Below are 17056 nucleotides of genomic sequence, written 5' to 3' on the forward strand. Positions count from 1 at the left end.
TGATGTTTGCGAACTGGCAGTGAAATGTCATGGGGAAACTAAAGTATCTGATAAATGATAAAGTGACCTCTCCTGAAACCATATTGACAATTATTAAGTATATGGTGTTCCTCTAAGAAGTCAGACATATGACAACTGAAGAATGTGCTCAAATATCTTGCAACATGATGAAATCAAAGAACTAGGTCTATGGTTCTGAACACAAGAGAAATCACCCTTTTCGGGCACTGGTACAACCTTAGCTATTCTCCAGGCATCGGGCACTAGCTCCGATTCATAAACCTTTGTTAAAAATCACTTGCAAGTACAGCGATACCCATCCGGGATAACGCTTCAAAAACGCATTTGGTATGCAATCAGGAGCTTTACTTTTCTTATCATCCAGTTTTAAAGGGACCAAAAAGTGAATATAAACCTATCGAAACTTTATGTTCAGCGAAAAGCCTGAACCTTCAAAAGTTCAACTATCAAAGAACTCCGCTGAAATCGCTGTAGTTTTTCTCTAATCGAATTTTCCAGATTGGATGTCCAGGGTCCTAGTAGGAAACCGAGCAGTCTGTCAACAATTGCATCACCCCAGCGCGCTTCCGGTCGCTAATCCGGCGAAAACGAAAATGGCAGTGGGCATTTCTGACCACTTCTACGTCGAGAATGTCGAAATACTCGAACATGATTGCGCTAGAATTCCGCATTCGAGAACTATCGCTCACGCAGAACTTCTGTTCGTGCGATAGCGTGCTGCAAAGTGTGTGCTTCACAGCAGAAGATTCCTCGTATAGACAATTACCGGAGTCACCTTCGTCCTCACCAGTAGCTGACCGTGCCGTGAACGCGGACTGGTTTCTGAAATTTACATGTATTAGGGAGAAGCACTTGTCTAAGCCGAAACAAGCGCTGTTTGTTTCGTCGTGCAGGTGTTCCTGTGGGAAATTCAAACCGATGAATACTACGGACCAGTGTTTTTGCTGCCAAGAGGTAGAGAATGCGTGTGAGAAGCAGACAGACAATTGCATCACAACTAACGAATATTTCGAAATACTGTGCCTTAATACCGAAGTACAGCAAGTGTCTTTTACATACATCCGAGAAACCGCAGCGCTACTTGAACGGAAAACTGGACGGAAAACCCTTATTTCTGTAGGAAATTACAACAAGGATATGGGGTGCTGTCAGAAAGTACAATAGAAGGTATGCTTCCTGCCTGCGTCGTGCATGCTATTAGGGATGCTTTCCCTATCAGTGTGCAGACTTGCAGAAATGTATATATTGATGTCAGCAAATTTTCATTTCTTGCTTTCATTTCATTACTTCCTTGCTGCAAGTTTCTCTCATTGCTTTTTCATTGCAGTCACAGCATATTATGATTATTAGTTTCCTATCTGTATTTGCAGATTATGCTCATGTCTTGTATATATGAGGAGCAAATAAGATAATTTTCATCAGTGTCGCTCAGCTGAACTGTGTTCATAACATTTTAATATAATTCTTCTTGACCAGGTTTCCAAATGCCAATTAGTGTTTGAACCGAGATTGGGATTTAACACTTAACTCTGTTTTGCTAAAAGGAGCACTTGTAACGATTCATTATCACGTCACCAACTAACATTTGTAAAGAAGGACAGGGCTAACTTCAAGTATTAGCAACCCTTAATCTGAGTTCAAAGTTAACCATGCAGCATTGGTGTGGGCAATAGTACTCCAAAATCGTGCGTAGCCTCCTATTACGAGCCCCGTTCGAGACACCTGCTCGGTGACTCACGATTGGCGGGCCTTAGCGCCATAGTCTGCTGTCTTCAGCAGATGAGCGAATGTTGCTGCCCGATAATAGCCGTCGTTGTGAAATTTGGGATGGTAGGAAGCCGAATTACGCCGAACATGGTGGTCGTTGTTCGGGTCACCAAACGTAGAGGACGATGGTCTTCCTCTATATGAGTTCTGACCGGCGACGATGGAATGTCCTGGCGGGCAGATGTGCATGGCCTCACACTAGGACGGTGCCCATAGAACTGTCGTGCCATCAATATATCAATCAATATATATATATATATATAAAAATCTTCTGTGAATCGGTGAACTGTCGTTTCAGTATGAACAACAAGAAAGGTCAATGCGATCATATTATTTTTTTATCTCTGCGCAACCGAATTGGTACCAGCATAATGACCTCGAAAGTACTTATCATTATGATGTTGGTGCGCATGATAGCTCAAATCTTTCGAGGTGAGAGAAGGCCCATCATGGGCTCTGCATAGGGTTGTGTATGAATGGGTTTCACTTGAGTTCAGTATACCAATACTGTTTCTCTCTGTGCACTAACCATTGTTTGTAAGACGCGTTGCTACAGCATGTGGTTCCACGTCTTACCTCCGGGACCAATTATTTATTTATTATTAGTGATATCCACACACAAATTGGTGGCGGTGTTGGTGGAGGTGGGAGGGTCGGAGGGGGTTATCCCCCTCTAAGACCATCACTTGTTCCCTTATTGTTATTCAATGCGAATTCAGAATGCTGACTTCACCGAATTGCTTGGAGGTCCCTGCACTGAAACATGTGCAAGAAGGGTTCGTGGTGTCTGTCAGAACGCCGGAAGAGAACCCTAAGCATAATTAGCGAAACAGATATATCGACTAGTTTAAACTATGTCCAGCTTGGTGACAGTGTGTTGCAATCTGCCGCAATGTGCGCACGAACGCGCGTCTCCGTGCAAGTTCGTCAACATAACTTCTCATTTTCGGAAGTTTCGCCTACGATGCCGACGTATTGTGCGCTTCTTCAATGCAGCACAAAGCAAGTGCCAGGACCCGGAGTCATTTCACAAGTAAGGAACCCGCGTCTCGATAGCTGACGAGGACAAGATATGAATAAAGCTTTCACACTTCACGAACATTATGTCTTTGTCATCGCAGATTTCCTCACAGCAATCCTACACTTCTGAGAAAATGGCTTGACAGCATAGGGGATAAATCATTTCATCCAACAAAGCTGCAAAGGATTTGCTCCAAGCACTTCCAAACATCTCAGTACTACAGTGCCCATCAGAAATCTTGTCTGACGCCAGACGCTGTACCAAACATTTTTTTTTTAATTTTTGAACGGAAGCAAGAAGGGGTAATGCACTTTCAAATCCAGCCCATCCTAGATCTCAGCAAAGACACAAATTTGTTACTGCATGTATAAATTATATAACACTGGAAAAAGTTTTGATGGGTTGCTCATTATGTAACATACCTGAGGTCGAAGTTACAATGACAAGGAAATAGTTGCACAACAAAATAGCTTTTCATTTGCCATAAAAATACAGCTGACTCTATGATGATTGTGGAGAGACGTATAGTCTGCACGTAATCCTGCAACACAGACAAAAGTGCATTGTGAACCCACTGCATTCAAAGCAAAGAATATGCTTCCGTACACCATTAAGCACAGGCATAACATAAGCTGAGGGACAACTAACATGCCGTATAACAGGCACCAGCTGCACATGAAACTAGTCAGACCATGCAGCTCGGCAAGGCTGTCACATCTGAAGAAGAATGTGCATACCAGCACAGATGGAGCATGACCTAACCAAATTCTTCTGTCAAAGAGCATTTTATTTTATAGTAATGTAAAACTGTGCCTTCGATGGTTTACCTCACATGGATAATCGTATGGGGCACACAAACCTCTGCCACCTCTATGCGTTCCAGCTCAGTGCAATGTGACACCGGAGACATGATTCAGCCACACTTTACAATCCTTCCATTAAAGCTGGAGACCGCTTCGTCACAATCAGACACAGTGTGCACTTCGTATGGAACAGATCCAACAGCAGTTCAGGATAAATCTGCCTCCCTGGATGTTCCACAGCCCCTTCAAGTATGTTGTTTACTGCAAGAGGAAAGACACAAGTTGGAAAATTATCCTAGGTGCACCCACGCCCACATCAAAGCACGCCACAACGAAGCAAAATGCAACATGAATCTGAGGAACTTCAGCATTCCACACCCAAGAGAGCAAGAACCCATAAGTTCTCAGAACATGCAGAATTTATATTGATAGCTTGCTGTGCCATGTACGGCATGATAAAATATTTATGTGACAAAGGAAATGTACGGTGCAGTAAGCCTTGTACAGGCTTAACCTGTAAGCTTGTACATGCAAAAGTCTTTTAGTGAACATGATCATTAAGAATAATATTACAGGCACCTAACTGTAGCCCCTATTGTGTGCAGGAAGCATCTTCAGGAGTTCCAAGTCCACTCGGTCATGTGCACACGCCATCGCCAACACCGCATGAAGTCGATGTTCATCAGAGCCCGTTGCCACACACTCCTTGTTCCTCAAACGTAGCCTCACCACATCAGCAGGGCACTCATCACACATACTCAGCCCAAACAACACAAAGAAAGCAGCTGAGAACCACAAAGCGGGAATTAGGGACTGTGAAACGCAAGCTCATAGCAGCAGAAAAAAAAGACTGTAGAGAAGGGAAGAGAAACTGAAGACACTGGAAAATGTAATTGCAGAGATGAGACATCAGAATCTGATATCTGAACGTACAGAGCAGCAGCTACTACCATTTGGTGAAATCACAGACGATATTGTCCAGGACTGGAAAGCATATAAGGATAGGAGCGCTTCTGGGAGACGGTACAGTTTGTCAACAAAAAAGTTTGCTATCACCTTACTAGTAATGGGCTCAAGTGCATCAAATGTTGTGCCAAACCTGGAGGGTGACGTACTCCTGCGGCACCAGGGTAATCTAGAAACACATGAAGATGAGCAGCTCAGTGAAACAGAGGATATCATGGCCCAACCGGCAGTCCCAGGCAGCAGCACAAAAATACTCAGCGACTTCACCTTTGAAGTAATATGTTACATTGGAGGATATGTGGTGAGGAAGGTATCAGTAAAGATTGCATGTGCAGAGTGCATAGACATTCTTGTGAAGAAAGCCGTGACAAGCGTGCTGATATACTTGCGTAACAATGGTGGTCTAATTACCCCATCGAAATTTGTTGTCTCCATCCGGAAGTGCTCTGAACGTGTATTTAAGTTGCATGCTTCTAGCCCACAAAAGTTAACAGTGCAGCGACTCCTGATAATGAGCTTCCGTGAGTTTGTCAGCAAACATAAGGGACTGCTTTCAGGTCTTGGGTGTCATACTGCAGAACCACAGCATGTATTTGCACTCATAAGGGCCGTAATCCAGCACTACTTGCGGCTGAGGCTACATGAACTCTTCAAAAGAGTCACAGAAAAGGCACAGAAAGCTTATGTCAGATGTCAGCTGACCAAACAAATGCTGTTTCTGAACCAATAGAATGTCCAAGGCGTTCCAACATGGCAGATGTGATATTAGTGCCCTTTAAAGCACAGAGCCCACAGAGGACACAGAGCCCATGCTCAGCTGGTAGCTAACAATGCTGTAAACAATGTGACAATGCTCTATGGTCCATGTCACTCAGTACAAGTACAAGCCCTGTGAAGAAGGCCTGTACTGGGCAACATGGAACTTAGTCAAATACCGTGCGAGTAATCATATCTCCGGGGATGCCGTCTGCTTCTAAAATTACCTCACTGTATTACTGCTCTGTTGCTCAATGTATACTTGGTTTTACGGCTGTAGTGCAATAAAAGCACCCACAATGTAAGTGACTCGGGAGCTACTCGTTGAGTTATGTCCAAAGCTCAGCGAACGTCAGAGCGATGCATTTTCTGCGAGGTGTGGACAGGTAGTGGTGTGCAAAGGCAGTGGACAAGTCAGACCCTACTCTAGACTTCAGTGTTGTCGTTGTGCTTGTTGGTTTGCAAAAGGACAATTTGAACGATAGCTTCAGCAGTACGGGACCTCCACCCTCCCAATCCGCCCCACACCAAACAAGCGATATGCGCGTTGCCTACTGTAGTGAAAGTAGAGAGTCGCGCAAAAAATACACAACTTCCACCCAAGATAAACGTTTTTCCAGCGAGCGTCACGTACGCCTGTATAGCCACCTCAGGTATACTTCCAGAGGGCACGGAGGTAGAGCCCAGCATTGCAAGTCGGGTGGAATGCTACAGCACACCAACAGCACATAAACCTAACTGACAAAAACGAGCGAGTACATATCGTGCATGATGAAACGTAGTAAACAGCAATGTTCAATAAACACCACTATTTCTCCTCGGTGAAGCAGCTGAACAGATTGCACCGGAGCTTCGGTGGCCTTGGCTACGAGAGGATAAGCAAGCATAGGAGCCAGCAGGGAGCCAGATTCCGAGTTGTCACGTGGGCGTCGAGAGGTGGAGCGACCGGACCCCGCCCCGATTTGATTCAAGACGTCCACCGTGACCTTCGGACGACGGGAAGGGAAGGGCGTGCCTTTAAAAGCTTTGCTCTCCTCCGATTCCCTCTCGCCCACATATTCTTCTAGCCTCTCCCTTAAGATTTCTATGCCCGCACCAGAGTGATTTTTTCAAGAGGGCGTCGTTGATTTCGAAATAAATTATTTCTCTCTGTCTCCTCCCTTACTGTTTCGTTATCTTTGAATAGAAAATCCACGACAAATATTGCATTGAGTCAGATTTTGCACGATTTTAAAATTTGAAGAAATTTAAATAAGTTGAAGTAATTTTAAAGTAAAAAGTGCAATACTTGCCGTGGATTTTCTGTGCAGATCTTGGGTTGAATACTTACTACCAGTGTGGCAATCAGGGACATCTACAGTCAGAGAAATCACGCGTGGAAATTGCGCGAGAGGGCATTTCGCCATGTTTTATAGCACACAGCGTTGCAAAAGCGCGCCAAAATTTGCGCGGTGACAGCTGGCATGTAGGCATAATAAAGCATGAAAAAATTTCACAGCAATATCCTTTCACAACAGGGGAGATATACGCGTGCAAACACGGCGAAACTGAAATATTCGAATTCAGGGCCGGATTTTCTCGAATTTTTGATCAAAAGTTACAAGGTAGAAGTTATAAATTTTACCGCTGTTGATCATAGTTTACGATGAGCTTATCAATATAAAAAAATACTGAAAACCCGGGAGTTCGATGGGACGTCCCTGCCTGAACTGACGTGAAGCCGGCCTGTAACTAAAATATTTTATAGGCAGTTACTCGTAATAAAACGTAATGAAAATTGAAGTGAAGTTCGTAAGCTACTTTAGAAATGTAACAAGTCACCTTCAAGTTGCTTGTTACTCAATGCATATACTTTTTGGTTCTTGACATGTCTACATGGTTAATTTAGGTCTTGCTGTCACAATGGGCGATTCAAGACGTGCCGAACTTGTCTTGATGTACAAAAACGATATCAATATCTGCTACGACGGAAGAAGCCTACATTTATAGACTTCTTTAGGGAGGGATTTGATCATTTTGATCTCGTAATGAGGTACATGAAAGGAGCACAAAGCAAGTATATGCTCCATGAGTTGTCCCTTACGCATATATCGTAGATCCGCGCTAAGTTTTGACCCTACTACACAGTACCGTCTATCATTATAAATACACTGCTTATCGTTAAAATGCGCGACACCTGGGCTTCCTAATGCACGGCTAAAACATAATTTGTAACGTTCATCGTGTAACAACAAGGAAGTTAGACGCGCCGTGTGCGTATCATCTTTCATCTGAAGTCATGGGGAAGGGGACTCAGCCTGCGATGTTTATAGACGAGAATCGAACAAAAGGAACTTTGAACTTTCTTGAAGTTACTCTGACAAACTTACCCCTTAAAAAGAAAGAAACAAAGAGGAATAAACGAACTCTTCAAGAAATTACAGAAGCTCAAAAACAAAGAGCTAAGCAAAAAGTTACTGAAAAGAGCTAAGCTGAGTAGCTTAGTTACAGTATCGAGTTACTCGTAACGAGTTACCCCAACAACATGAAGCACGTGAACAACTTGAAAATCTGTATTGCATGTGTCAAAATCGTATTCCCCTCTTTAAGAAAATGGAAGAAAATATTTGTGCACCTTTGATAATACAAGGACAATATACATACAATTTGAGATCCAGTGTGGCACAAGTAGTGTGACTCGCACCCTTTTTAGGATAGCTGTGAAACATATTAATGTATAAAGGAGATGCCTTTTCTTATACATTGGCTTTCTTGCTATGACCGCCTCTTATCGTGGATACCGGAAGTCCTTTTAAAAGAAAACCGACACTGCATACCAGTAGTATAGACATAGACTGTATAATTTTGGAGCGGCTTAAGAACCGAGCGGCATAAGAACCGAGCGGCACAAGAACCGAGCGCTATAACGGCCTCTTTTTTCTAATCCAAGATGGCCGATTCTAAGCCAACACAATCCAGTTCTAAGCCAACACAAGCCAAATCCAAAGCCATCTGATTGGCCGCCATTAGCTCCGCCCACTTCACACGTTGATTGGCCCATGCTAAGCCTACTGATCTTTGATTGGTTGACCGTAGCTCCTTCATGCTAATTAATTGGCTCCGCCCCCACTTCACACGCTGATTGGCTCATGCTAAGCCTTGACTGAGCATTGATTGGTTTACCGTAGCTCCACCCCTTCATGCTAATTACTTGGCTCCGCGCGCGCCCGTTGATTGGCCACCGCTACTGATCGCGCGCGCGTTGATTGGTTCACCATAGCTCCGCCCCCGCCCGTTTATGTTCATTACTTGACTCCACCCCAGCGGGCTTCACGCTGATTGGCCGGCGCGACCGCTGATTGGTCCAGGCGCGGCTGCAGCGACCCCGCTGCGGCCCTATCTCAGATGTCCAAACTTACCCATCTGATTGGTCCATTCTAAGCCACTCTCCTAGCCCCCCCATCTGATTGGCCGCCGCCACTGCCTTCACCAGACGGCCCGTCGCGGCCCTATCTCAGATGTTCAAACTTATACCGATTGGCTCGCCACCAGACAGCGCGCGGCGGCGGCGGCGGCGGCTTCAGATGGTTCTAACCTATCTCAGATAGCTCTATGAGATCGAACAGACAGGGAAAAAAAATACCTTTCAACGTTTATTGAGTACATGTTTGAGGAAAAGCATGGCAGTTTTGGAGAGGTTGATTCCCTTGATGCTGGGCATGGTTCCACGGAAGTGACGGATCATGTAGACGTCTCCGGGACAGCGGCTGAGAAAAATTTCGTCCTCCGTGAGTTGGCACTTCCGCGTGCACTGGATATCTTCGTAGCTGTCGCTCACGTCCAGCGAGTGAAGGCACGTACGCAACGATCCAGTAGCGTTCCTGTCCAGGTTAATGCCGGACCGCATAGGTACCACGTGCCACTCTCTGATGGCCAAGATGTCGCCGGGGCATTCGTGCGCGTACGTGTGCTTATCCTTCTCCAGCTTGATGCTCGCCGTACAGTTGCCGGCGTCCAACGCCAGTGCGCACGAGACGAGCGAGAAGAGAACGAGGTACCACATCCTTCCAGTGACGCAGGTCAAATGACGCTACTCCTACTCATCCACCGCATTATCTGTGCGGCAGCGGGGGGGAAAGAACGCCAGGTGAAATCTCGCTATCTACGTCATCCACTCGAGCTTACCATATTCGCAGCTTCCGTACGGGTAGGAGTCCACGTCATTGTAGAGATATCGTTTGTCGTCGTACGCCATCAGACTTCTCTTCACATTTCTGATGGTGTACATGCACTGTTTCTTTCCCACTATTGACACCTGTTCGTGCGATACGCTGGCGTGCTTGAATAGGGTATCGCGGTACGTGTCATGGAGGAGGTGTTTGCGCACAATGTTCTTTTTGACCCCTTTAGCTTTTGCAATTTGTTTTCCCCCGGCTAATTTGATGGAGTACATTTTGGCTTTCAGGCATATTACTTCCTCGATGGGTACGCTACCCGTTTCACTTTTGAACGCGCCAAGTCTACCGCGATTCCTCTCGCTGTACAGTGGATGATCACGATCGAAGGAAGACAAGTCTAAATGGTCGTCGGCGATCGCGCGTAACTGATCTTCGTAGTCCTTGCAGAATAGGCCGAGGATCAGAGAATCCGTGTCAAAGTAGCAGGTAATCACCGGACAAGTGAGCTTGCTCAGCAGGGTTTCATAATAGAACGAGTACATGGTTAACTTACTCAGTTCTAAAATCGTGAAGCCAATCTGCAGGGGGAAATCGCATCGCACTTTTCTCTTGCGCATTTCGAACATGACACAATCGGGGGACAAAATTTCCATTCGCGCGCATTCCGCCTGACTCCCGAGGCGACTCGCCGTCTCCTCATCGAAGGCTACTCGAATGTCTCGCATATTAAATTTATTTAGCAACGTACGCCCGAAGACCGCATTATTTGAGATTTTATAGAAATTTTTCTCGAACGTCGTGCTCGATGCGACGCGTCTGGCAACATTGTCCTCAATGTAGGGACGCAGGAATGGTGCCTGACGAAATTTTAGAATTCTGTGAATTTTTGTCACCCGCATGCCCAGTCTACAATAGAGAGCGAGCAGCGCGTAATGAACCACGTACTCGACCTTGTCCTTGCACGTGAGCAGCAGCTTTTTGCTGTTCGCCGGCTGATACATTAACTCTTCTAGGAGCCCTCGCTGGAATGGTGAGAGCCATTCCTTCGGGACGACCGCCTTCTCGGGAGCCAGGGGGAAGTACCGCGTCAGCGCGTGGATAGATTTTGGATACTCCAAATCGCACACGTACACGTATCCCACGTCCGAATCTGTGGGATGACGCATAAAATCCACGGAGCTAAAATCCTCGACCCATTCGAAATCGCCGACTGGGAGGTGCTTTATCATACTGAATCCGTAAAGATTGTTGCAATCTATGTACGATATGTACACCTCCTCTTTATCGGGATCGTAGCCACTGCACAGCGGGTTGTTAGCCCGTAAATGACGCCTGCTCGCCTGACAGAGTTCACCTCTAACACCCGATTCGATGGTCCGGTACATGTCCTCGGCGATGATCAGCTCCAATTTTGCCCGCGTGTAATTTAGAGCGCATTGCCACGAATAGGATGCCAGCGAAACACAATGAAGCAATTCCAATCCGCGCGCGTCGTAGCACAGGCGCCGGAAGTGCTGCATTACGTCAGCATGTAACAGGGCATCCGTTTTCAGGTACAATGCATTATAATCCCTCAGATTCGAGCATCCAAAACGTTCAAATACGTGCAGCGCGTACTGATAGTCTTCGTCGCTTATATCCTCCCCCGTCAGATCGTTTCGGAAGGCGGATTTTGCCGGCAGAGCCAATTCGTCATAGACCGCGAACGAGCTAACGTGGCTGTACGGGAATACACCTTTACGAAGCAAAATTTCGTAGTCGTCTCCAAATACCTGCTTCAGGCATTGGAACGCCTCTGCGCCCCCCATGGATTTGACGGTTTCCACGAGCTCTCCCAGCGACGAATTTAGGTACTGCATGGTATCTCTGAATAGGAAGGTGCCAATTTCGAACGATCGGATTTTTTCCATGGAACTGGCCACGATGAAGGGAGCTCGCTTCCACCCGAGAAGGTGAAATTCCCGCAGTAGTCCGGCCAAATCGTAGGCCAGATTGTGCACCATGATGGGCAGTTTTTCCCGCGTCGTGCACGCTACGTTACAGGGGTTGCACAGCGTCGCGATGTAATTTGTTTCGCCGGCAGTACAACGCTTGGAATGGTCGTGGTGCCGGACACGGGATACATCTTGCGCGAACTCCCGCCCGCAGTACGCGCAGTGGGTGGCAGCTCTGTGCCGCGCTCGTTGCTCATCATTCAGCACCATTTCCGCGGGGCAGGCGTTCAGGGCGATCATCTCGTCCCGCATTTCCATCAAAGCTCTGACGCACTGCCTCGCGGAATCTTCACCGTGGTGCGCCCTGATGCGCATCACCTTCGAGTCGTGGGTGCGTACGAGCACGGCACAAAAGCTCGAGGTGACGTGATGCTGCATGCCAACACCACTGGGCGCGAGTACGCTCTCCGTGTCCAACGCGACGACGTAGTTGTACTGCTGCTTGTACTGTATTTTAGTAAACTCTACAAAGTTTTTGCCCGGTTCGCAAAATTCCAATATGATTTCGTTTACGTCCGCGCACAGGCGACGATGTTTCGCCATGCTCTCTTCCTTGTTAAAAGAGCGCGTGCAACGCTCGCATACGAAACGCCTGTTGTCTCTCATCAGTAAGCGCTCGAGAGACTTGATTCCGAAAAAATGTTCATCTACAGCCAATAAGTGAATTTTCTTTTCATACTCGAGTTTTGGGGATCGCGACACGTGCACTCCCTGATCGACGTACTCGTATACGTACACGGATATCTTGTTTTTATCTTCGAATTCGTCCAGATCAGAGTAGGAAACGGGGAAGCGACTAGGCCACCAGTACTCCGCGGCATAGTTTTCACATTTTTTCCACGAATTACTTTCCTGCGGGTGCAGGAGGGCAAGCGTATTGTATTTAAAACACTCACCCTCCTTATGTGCCGGTAAATGAATATTCGTCAGCACGTTCCTGCGTTTAGCCAAATGATCGGGAAGTGCCCCTTTGCATCCGAATTTTTTTAGTTTTCACCGCGGAAATGCATATTTGAACCTTTTGGACGTCGGTGGACACGAACCCGCTCCCTTCCCGCTGATAATTTTCTACGCGTCCCATGGACTCCTGAATCGCGTCCATTAGGGTATTCGCGACGGCTCCATCGCTGTGGACTTCGCGAGCAAACGCCATAAAGTGGGCTATGTGCGCGGTTATCTCCCCCCGAGTTTCCCTCACCATTAAAACATCGGAACAAATGCAAAACCTAAAGGGTATTCTTTGCGCTCTCAATATGGCGAGCATATCGTGAAAGTGACTCATTAAATATTGTCGCAAATCCTCTACTCCCTGATCGTGAACAGATGCCAATAGCGTGAATCTTTTGACGATACCTCCAAATGCGGCGTCAGTCTGGAAGAAGGGCAGGAAGGATGTATCCACGTCGGGGTGAGATCGCATCACGTGAGCAGGCAGTGTAGGAGGTGCGCCGTCCCGAGAATCGTCGTCGTCGTCCGATTCATCCTCGATATCGTGAGGATCAAAAAAGCAGAACACACACCGAGGCACTGAAAATAAACGCGCATCAGTAAGAAACGTGCAACAAGTAAAGGAGGGAATAACTTACTTGTGAAGCGAGTGAAAGCAGACTGTTCCCCCCCTGAGGCGATCGCGCGGCTTATAAACAGGCATCCACGCTACATGCGCCAACACGTCGGGGCTCGCTTGTTTCCACGCGGTCGTAAATCATGTGGCACCTCCAGGATGAGGCCGCGTTGGGGGCCATCTGTTTAATATCAGAACGCGCGCGCGCGGCCGCAATGGTGAGCATTCACCGTCGAAGAAAATGTTGCGTCAAGGTAATGTAAATAGGTCTTCTCCGAGAAATTGGGTCACCTTGAGTCGGTTGCATGTTCCAACACGTTGAGGTCGCCTGTTTTATATCAAAATGCGCTTCATGGCCGAAATGAGTTTATACTATAGAATGGTGAGCTTTGTTTTATTCTCGGGGAAGTTGCGTCAAGGTAATGTAACGAGAAATTGGGTCACCTTGAGACAAGCCCCAACACGACGGTGCCATCTGTTTAATATAAAAAACGCACTTCCACCCATCCTGGCGGGCCCTAGCGAAAAAAATGTTGCGTCAAGGTGATGTAACGAGAAACTGGGTCACCTCGTAAATCATGTTTTCCGAGGCCACACGTATTAAAACCAAAAGTAAACTGTTGTGCTTGATGAGACAAGTCTATCTGAAGGAAAATATCCCTACGAGCCCACCCGCTCATTGCCGAAACAAGCGCCAAAAACAAAAGGGTTCGCTTATGCAGTTTCCAAATGTCCTTCGCGCGCGCGCGCGCGCATCGGACCCAAGCGAAAAAAAAAAAATATTTCAAGGTTTCTCCGAGGAACTGGGTCGCCATGGGGCCACCTGTCCAATATCAAAACGTACTTCACGACCAAACTCCGTGGCGAGCTCAGTCGCAGAAAATGTTGTCAAGACGGTGTAAACAGATTTCGGTTTCAAAACCTAGAAGGCCGGCAGACGATCCACATTTTTATATCACGGCACCACATAAACAACCATCACGAACTTTGTGCGTTCAGCGTGTTCAAAACAAGTTTGCGCATTCAGACGAAACAAGGTTGCGCGAGCGTGGAAAGGAGGGGTTGCCTACAAAAACGATCTCGTGAGCCCAGACCTCATCCACTACTCACCCGATTGCAACCACCCCAGACTGAAATCGTAAGTACTGAATAGATTACACGTCATTCAATGGGTATAGCTTTTTTTTCACGTGTTTCAGATGAACTGTCCAACCTGCTCTCGGCCTTTACCGGAAGGATCGCACTTCCGCGTTTTGGTCATCGGACCTAAGGTACGGGACGCAACATCACCACCACCACAGCCACCACTGCAGCCCTCGCCGGAGCCGGAATATATATGCATTGATTTGAATGCGCTCTCGCCGATGCTGCCACCAACACCGCCCGACAGCTGAGCCATCAAGTGCACGTGCTACCTTCTTCTTCTGTGCTCAACCATAGCTGGACTATAGACCGGTCATAACATCGCTTCTACGCCTTCCTCTTTGTTCTATACTGAGTGCCATCACAGCCAACAGCTTTGCTCACGCCGCGTATGAGGAGCACCGCTTCGAAGCCATGTATGTTTTTTTTTTTTTTTTTTTTTTCGCGCTATCATCTACCGCTTAATAAACGCTTCCAGCCAATGCCTATAAATCGTAGTTGTCTGTTGAGGAGGGGTTCACGCTAAGTGAAACGACGCGCTTTATCCGGAAGAAAAAGAAGAAAAAAGAAAATTCCCCTCGCGAAGTTGTAAATCTTTATACTCGGTGGGGGTGGTTCGCGTTACCCGCCGCAGTCTCACCACCGAAAGAGCAACAGTGAGTACCAACTTATTTTCACTCCAATAGCTATAGACTTGCGCGCATATTTCAGATGCAATGCCCAACCTGTGGTCACCGTTTGCCGGAAGGGTCGCATATCCGTGTTCTTGTGGTGGGAGGCCAGGAGGCTCCATTACCACCTCCCTATAGTGAACCACAACCGCCTCCACCTAGCTATTTTGAAGAGCAGCGCGGAAGGGGTCGCGGACGTGGGTTGCTGTCTATCACGCCGCAAACGAACGACCAACAGCAACCATTTGCCGTCGCTGGTCGAGGCCAGCGACGCGCCATGTAAACAAAAAGTTAATAAAACACGACGGTAAAAACAGTGTGTTCTATGCGTTCGCGTGGGGGAGAATAAAGGACGCCAGGCGTTTTTAAGCGACAAACAACTTTTCTAGCAGCTTTATTGATTTTAGGTCATTAGCAGCGAGATTATCGGAAAACAGGGATACAATGCTCTTCAGTGATTTCCCTTTCGCCAACAATGTCGCCGCGATACAACAGTACACACCACACATTGGAGAATACAGGCTTTGGATACAGACATCATTATATTCGTCGACGGTGAGGCGTTTCAGCTCGGGTTCGATGGGCGGCAATCCGAAGGAATCAAAGTAGATGAGGTCATCCTTCATTTTCGCGTACAAAATCCAGTGCTCCCCAGCTTGCTGTCGCCGATCGGTGTTCACCACGATTATACCCGGTCTATCCAGTGCGGGCAGACGATCGTCTCGAGCGTATACACCGCGGAAGAGTGCCGAAGTGTAATCGTTGTACTTCAGGAGTCTCTCGATATCTTGCTCGAACATTGCTAATCCAGTGTGACGTTCCTGTTCTTATCGATGGACATAATTCGCACACTCTCGGACAGTATCAATACGGTCGTGGGTTCGGCCAAGGCACGTCGGAACTTGAGTTGCAGACGAACGTTTCCACGCCTGATCGGTGACAGGTGGACGGAGGATTGATCGGGATCCAGGTCGTAGTACAGTAGGAACTTGTTTCCAACGTAGTGGTCGTATTCGTAGGAGACGTGCTTCTCACACAGCTGCTCCAGGAGGTTGAAGTAGCTTCGGTGGTTCAGGTTATTGCTGAAGTCGAACGTGTCTATTCGCTGCGTCCCGTTCACGGTGAGCGTCGCCGACTCAATGTCGCAGTTCACGAATCGGTACGGGTCCCGATTGAATGCTCCCTGGTAGGCTAGGGTGGGCACGAATGCGACCACCACCTTAGACGGTATCTTCTCAGGAAATAAATCTTCCAGGCATGCATCCAGGTTGCCAACTGGTAGCGAACGAATACGCGATTCACTTCCGGCCAGTGTGTAGAGAGCCTTGCGCTTCTGCAATTCCGTTTCGTGTCCGAGGAATAGGCTGGGAGACACGGTGATTTTCTTTATGTACAAGGTGGCACTCATGATTTCCACTCTATGCGTGTGCTGCTCCTGATCGGTCTTCATAATGCGGAACGCGTCGGAGCCTTGATAAAAAACAAGCCTAATTTCCACTCCCGATATGAGTAGCTTAGGCTGCAGGAAAATGTCCGAGTTGATCTTGGAAACCAGGTCGATGGTCTTGCCGCCACGTGTGAGGTTGTATCGTTCGGCCGGTCCACGAGCGCGAATGTTGTTTTCCGTTTGACGCGCTTCTTCTTGCGTGTACAGACCTGCTTTATGCACGGTATTTTGCTCCGTGGTGCTGGCGTGAAGCAAAATATCCAAGTAGCTTCTATAGCTATACAAATCATTATTCGTAATCATGGTCTGATTCAAGAAGACGGCTACGTTCTTGAAAAGCGAGCTGGCGAACGCGTTGACGGGGTAGACCTCGTCGTAGGTCGTCCGATCGCCAGCCTGTGTTTCCGGTAGCGAACCATCGTCACGTACGATGCGGACTTTCGTCACTATGTACGCGGAGTTCAAATCGAGATAGTGGTGCCCCAAATTCGAAAGCTGGAACTCTATGACGGAGGATATGTCAGCGACCGGGTAGAATACCTCATATTCCCCCTTCAGTATATGCCACTGCGTTCCCGGCACGGAAAATAACTGTGTTTCCGACTTATCCAACAGAGGAGTGTCGGGATGTACGACGTTAATCGTGTCCATCTCGCAACTAAATTGTGGCCGCGCAACCAGCGTGATTTATGCCGTCGAAGACGTCCGGTTTTCTCCTCTTTCTTCGCCCGCCAGCCCCTCCGAGG

The sequence above is a fragment of the Ornithodoros turicata genome, chromosome 1 (assembly GCF_037126465.1).
Source record: "Ornithodoros turicata isolate Travis chromosome 1, ASM3712646v1, whole genome shotgun sequence".
NCBI classification, from domain to species: domain Eukaryota; kingdom Metazoa; phylum Arthropoda; class Arachnida; order Ixodida; family Argasidae; genus Ornithodoros; species Ornithodoros turicata.